At 36.9% G+C, this 6,532-nt stretch overlaps 1 non-coding gene across 1 annotated transcript; it reads right to left on the bottom strand.

Moving 5' to 3' along the window:
- Window positions 1–5,182: 5,182 nt before the first annotated feature.
- LOC141676122 (small nucleolar RNA R71) lies at window positions 5,183–5,289 on the bottom strand. Its single transcript, XR_012556729.1, has one exon. It is a non-coding gene; the product is annotated as a small nucleolar RNA R71 (small nucleolar RNA).
- Between the last annotated feature and the right edge of the window lie 1,243 nt (window positions 5,290–6,532).

Genomic DNA, 6,532 nt, shown 5'->3' with positions numbered 1-6,532 from the left:
CATATATGCAATTTTCAATTTTAAACAATTTCTCAAAAAAGATTTTTGTAACAAAATTTCCAAAAGTCATTTGAATAAAATCAGTTTTAAAAATAGGTTGTCAAATTACTACTTGAGTTTCTTGTTTGTTATAAGACCCGGATTACCTAGAAGAATACTTATTCCAGATTTAGTATTGTAGACTCAAAGGGCCCAAGTGGACCCGTTATGATGGAGAAGTTTCAAACTTTCACGATAAAGGAGTACAAATCTTGTTTGAGAATGTTAACAACAGATTCAGCATGCGGAGACATTATTTACCCAATTCCTTAGATGATTAAATTTTAAAGAATTCGTTAATTTAAAAGAAGTATGAGCATGATCGAAGAAGGTTGAGCAAATTTCCAGACTTTTCTAAAGGAAGAACATTATTAGCAAAAGAGTTGATATGTTGAATGATCAGTGGTTATTTTAAGTCGCATACACAAAATTTGAAATTATGATTGTAAATCCTGTAAGAGCGTGATTATGGTCAAATTATTAAAGTATTACACGTGCAGGTACGACGCTAAAAACACAAGATTTAATAAGAATCTATTATGGTGCTTAATTTATGAAGGCATTTCAGCGGACTTTCTAAAGTTATTATATGATTCGAATGGAATCTATTGATCGAACAAGCTCTGAAGGTGTATATAAGTGAAATATGGATGGTGACCAACAGTATCATTCTTTTCTACAGTACTATTGTGTATATTCTTCTTGACTTTTGAATAAGTATGAACTTCTTTCATTAAAAGTTCTATGAGGTGATAAGAAAAAAAAGATGGTTGTATTCCTTTCCAAATCATTTTTCCCCTCAAGTTTGTTCTTTAATTGAGACAAGCAGTATTATGGTGTGACGCTTTGTCAGAATGACGAAAAGTTTGGTGGAACGCCACCTAATCATGTGTTGTATTCCATATGGTGTGAAAGACTGACCATCTTAAGTACCAATGTGGTTGTCTCATTTATATTCAAATCATTACTCATTATTTCCTTTTCTACTATAAATTTATTAAATCAAAAATCCTTCCAATTGTTTTGTTGCACTGTTATTCTTTACGAACATTTTCCAAACAAAAAGAATCAAGCAGGCAAAGTTCCAGATATGAGATTTATGTGTTTCAAGTATGGAAAACCAGGGCATATGGCAAGGATTGTAAATCGCCAGCCTCAGTCCATGATGCGCTAAGAATCAAGGTATCTACTCCGATAATGAATAAGTCTCTAAGAGCGAGAATTTATGATATGTCTGTGAAATATATTATTTATAGTACAGATGTGATGGCAGAATAGTTACTGTGAATTCCTTATGTGCTAAAGTGTCAGTAGGGTCGGGAGCAACTCGATCAATTAATTCTCGAGATTTTGTTGAAAAGTTGAATTGTCCAGTTGAACCATTAAATGAGATCATGACTATAAAACTAGCATATCAAGAACGTATAATTGTTAACTAAGTGTGTACCAATGGTGAAATTGAGATTTATGGCAATAAGTTCGTGCTAATTTGATACCATTTAAGATATGAGAATTTGACATTATTCTAGGAAAAAGACTGACTATTTAAGCATGATGCTCAGATAGACCGTCATAATAAGAAGATAATTCTGAAGACGCCGGATGAGAAAGTGGTGACGTTTAGAGGTTGAAGGCAAGTAAAGAAGTTTTTAACCATGATTCGAACTAAAAGGGTTACGGTGACAAAAGATGTGAGCACTATGTTGATAAATAGAAGTCAGGAGCCAACAAAACTTGAAGATTCCTAATAATCAATGAGTTTTTAGACGTGTTTCCAGACGAGTTACCAGAACTTCCTCCAAATAAAGAAATTGATAATGTGATTGACTTAGCACCTGGAACGGTACCAGTATCCAAGGCCCGTACAGAATGGCATGAAGGAGTTAGCCAAATAATTGTAAGAATTATTAGAAGAAGGAGTGATTAGATCCAGTGTGTCCCCATGGGGTGTACCAGTATTATTTGTCAAGAAGAAATATGGAAGCGTGAGATTATATGTCGACTAGCGGAAGCTCAATAAGTTTACTATCAAGAATAAGTATCTATTTTTTCGAAGTAATGATTTGTTTGATCACTTGAAAGAAGCAAAGTATTTTCCAAGATTGATTTGAGATCCGGATATCACCAATTGAAGATTAAACCAGAAGATATATCGAAGACAGCTTTCAGAACAAGGTATGGTCATTATGAATTTTTAGTGATGTCTTTTGGATTAACCAATGCTCCAACAACGTTTATGGACTTGATGAACATAATTTTCAAGGAACATTTGGACAAATTCGTCATTGTGTTTATAGATGATATTTTGATTTACTCAAAGTCAGCAGAAGACCATGCCGAGCATTTAAGGATATCTTTGGAAATTTTGAGGAAGGAAAAGTTGTATGCAAAATTCCCAAAGTGTGAGTTTTGGCTACAGGAAGTTCAGTTCTTAGGGCACATAGTCAGTTTTAAAGGAATCAAAGTGGAACCGGCAAAGATTAAAGCTATTACAAATTGGGAAAGGCCAAAAACACCAACAGAAGTGAGAAGTTTCTTAGGATTAGCGGGATATTATCGACGATTTGTTCAGGATTTCTCAAAGATTGTGACGCCTTCGACGAAGCTTACCATGAAAAATGAGAAGTTTATATGGAACGTGAAGTGTGAAGAAAGTTTTCAAGAATTGAAAAAGAGATTAATCACGACACCTGTTTTGTCACTTCCAGATGATCAAGGAAATTTTATAATCTATAGTGATGCTTCTCATAAGGGATTAAGTTATGTTTTGATGCAGCACGACAAGGTTATCGCATATGCATCGAGACAACTGAAACCTCATGAGCAGAAGTATCCTACTCATGATTTGGAGCTAGCGGCCATAGTATTCGCTTTGAAGATTTGGAGACATTATCCATATAGAGAAAGATGTAAGATTTATACGGATCATAAAAGTCTGAAATTCATATTTACACAAAAGGAACTCAATATGAGACAGAGAAGATGATTGAAGTTGATCAAGGACTATAACTGTACGATTAACTATTGTTGAGTGGCATTTATAACACTTTATAATGCTCCGTAAAGCTTTGAATTGATGATTTGTACTCAAGTTGTTAGTGTTTTTAACGTGTTTTGTAGTGTTTTTGCATTTCAGGCATTTATCAGGAATACAGGTGAATTAACATAATTTTGATGCTAATATGGTGTTAGGATGGTGTCCAGAATAAAAGCTCGTGAAAAGGCCAACTCAAATCAACAAGAAAAGAAGAAGTCATAAATTTCTCCAGAGAGACGGCGCGCCCGCGCTGTGATAGCGCGCGCCCGCGCCCAAAGAGCAGAATGTCAGTGCGCCCGCGCTGGTCAAGCGCGCGGCCGCGCTAGGTCGGGAAAATAGAATTCTGTTTCTTCTGAAATTTTGATCAGTTGGACTTCTAATCTGCATGGGCTGCTATATATATATATATATATCTTATGCTCGTTTTTCATAACAAGACGTACCAGAGCTTAAGGAGAAGGTGTAAGAAGACCGAAGAGCACAATTCAACCAAGGCGAAGAAGATTTAGTTTATACTTATGATTCTTTGTTTCAAGTTGTAACTTTGGATGCTAGTTTTCTTATTCGTGAACCTATACTCTTGTTTCGTACTTGGTTTATTATTTGTTCGGTATAAAGACTACGTTTATTATACCATGCTTTCATCGGAAACCACATTGATGATGAGTCCGATTATGGGCTAATCGTTATCGTGGGGTTCTAACGGATTTATTTATGGATTTCTTTAGTTGATTCGTTTGGATGCCTTAGTGTGTAGTGATTGTATGGTACCCTAGTATTGGTTGTGCTTATTCGTCTTATGAGCGTCGCGAACTTATAAGATAGTGTGTTAATTCTTAATGAAGCGAAAGTGAATTTAAGGGTTTAGAACTTGCCATGCTAGCATAGGTTCATGTATTTGATATGCATAATTCGTAGGTAATTTTAACCATCTTACTTGCCCTATGTAATCATGATAGATAACTTGTGCATTAAACCGTTATGTTGTCAAATTCTATAGACATATAGGGTATCAATATAATTGGTGTCTATTCAGCTTCTATCTCTTTTGTGGATGGTTGGTAGTATGGTATTCGTATAATGAAAGTTGGCGGTTATCAGTTTCATGTTATCTGATTAGAATCATCACCATTGCATGCTAAGGTTAAGAACAAAAAGGCTATTGAATGAAGTATTTAATGAAGTTAGAATCCCATATTTGTGTTATACAACATTCAACTCTCTTTAATCTATTAGTTAATATTCTTTAGTATAATCTCTTAGTTAATCGTAGTTTATCAACCTCAATTTGTTATTCATCTTAACATTGGATAATAACCATAACATCGTTGCATAGATACATAGATTGAAATTTACCTAAACCAGTCCTTGAGGGAACGAACTAGAAATTATTCTATATTACTTGCGAACGCGTATACTTGCATGAATTTTAGCGCGTGTTTAACGACTAACAAGTTTTTGGCGCCGTTGTCGGGGACTCTGTGTTAATTTTTAGTTTATGTGTTTGTCATCAGTGTTCGTTAAAGTTCAGTGACTCGGGCATTGTTACTTAATTGTTTCCTCGTCTTATTTCAGGTACTCTAGCGAGTGTGTATGCATACGCGTTCTCGGACTCATAAGAGAACTCTGGATCAAGCTGAGGAAGAAGTTGTAATAGTTAGAGAGACAGTTGAAGAAGAGATCGTAGTTGAGGAAGAAAAAGAAGCACTTGTTGTAATGGGAGAACCAGAAGCGAATCCAAAGGCTTTGATGGACCACTCTCAATCGAAGATCAATGATATTCAGTCTAGCATTGTTCGACCAGCCATCTCGGATAATACCTTTGGGATCAAGTCAAGCACAATTCAGATGATACAAAACTCAGTTCAGTATGGGGGTTCTCTGATAGAAGACCCTAATATGCACATCATAGATTTCATCGAGATCTGTGACACTTTCAAGTTCAACGGAGTTTCTGAAGATGCTATTAAGTTGAGGCTTTTCCCATTCTCTCTGCGGGATAAAGCTAAGTGTTGGTTACATTCTCTACCACCAGGGTCTATCACCAAATGGGAGGATCTTGCTCAAAAGTTCTTAACTAAATTCTTTCTTATGGCGAAGACTGCTGCAATTAGAAATGCACTTACTCAATTTGCTCAACAATCTGGAGAATCTTTGTGTGAGGCTTGGGATCGCTACAAGGAGATGCTTAGAAAGTGTCCTCATCATGGGATGCCTGACTGGATGTTCATTAACTGCTTCTATAATGGATCGGGTGCTACTTCTAGACCCATGCTTGATGCAGCATCAGGAGGAGCCTTGTGGGCTAAAAGCTATGATGAAACTTATAAATTGATTGAACAGATGGCTTCTAATGAGTACCAGAATCCTTCTCAGATACTACCTCAGGGCAAGGTAGCAGAAATTCTGGAGTTAGATGCAGCTACTGCTATAGCTGCTCAGCTTAAGGCTTTGACGATGAAGGTGGATTTTTTGGCTAATTATGGAGTTAATCAAATAACTAGTGTCTGTGAGCTTTGTGCCGGTGCCCATGAGACTGATCAGTGTGCTATTTGTAGTGAATCAGCTCAGTTTGTGAGCAATTTTCAGAGGTCGCGGCAACCTGTGACAGCCAACTATCATCCTAACAACCGCAATCATCCTAACTTTAGCTGGAGCAACACTCAGAATACGGTTCAACAGCCTTATCAACAGTATCCATCAAAGCAGTACAGCCCCCCTGGTTTTCAACAATCGCAGTATGCACCAAGACAACAACTCCAGTTGCAATAGTCTAATGAAAAATCCGAATTGGAGGAGTTGAGGCTCATGTGCAAGAGCCAAGTAGTTTCTATTAAGACCTTGGAAAATCAAATTGGACAAATTGCCAATGCTTTGCTGACTCGTCAACCTGGTACACTCCCTAGTGACACTGAAGTACCAGGAAAGAGGGAAGCTAAAAAGCAAGTAAATGCAATCACATTGAGGTCTGGGAAGGTTGCAAATCCCGAACAATCTCAAGTTTCAGATGAAGAAGTTGTGGCTGAAGAAGAAGTATAAAAGGACGTAGAAGTGGAACCAAGGAAGACTACTATTGAACACACTCCTCATGAGGGTAATACAGGGGAGAAACAGATCTTTCCTCCATCGCCCTTTCCTAAGAGGCTGCAGAAGAAAAAGCTGGATAAACAGTTTGAGAAGTTTCTGGAGGTGTTCAAGAAACTTCATATCAACATACCTTTCGTTGAAGCTCTTGAATAGATGCCTAGTTATGTGAAATTTATGAAAGGTATTCTCTCTCAGAAAGTGAAGCTTGATGACTTAGAGACCGTTGCTCTCACGAAGGAATGCAGTGTTGTGCTACAACAAGAGTTGCCTCAGAAGCTTAAAGATCTTGGAAGCTTCACTATTCCTTGCACTATTGGAAAAGTGTCATTTGACAAATGCTTATGTAACTTGGGAGCCAGCATTAATCTG

The sequence above is a fragment of the Apium graveolens genome, chromosome 7 (assembly GCF_009905375.1).
Source record: "Apium graveolens cultivar Ventura chromosome 7, ASM990537v1, whole genome shotgun sequence".
Lineage (NCBI taxonomy): Eukaryota > Viridiplantae > Streptophyta > Magnoliopsida > Apiales > Apiaceae > Apium > Apium graveolens.
Note: the sequence above shows the minus strand (reverse complement) of the source record. Positions and strands in the feature narration are given on the sequence as shown.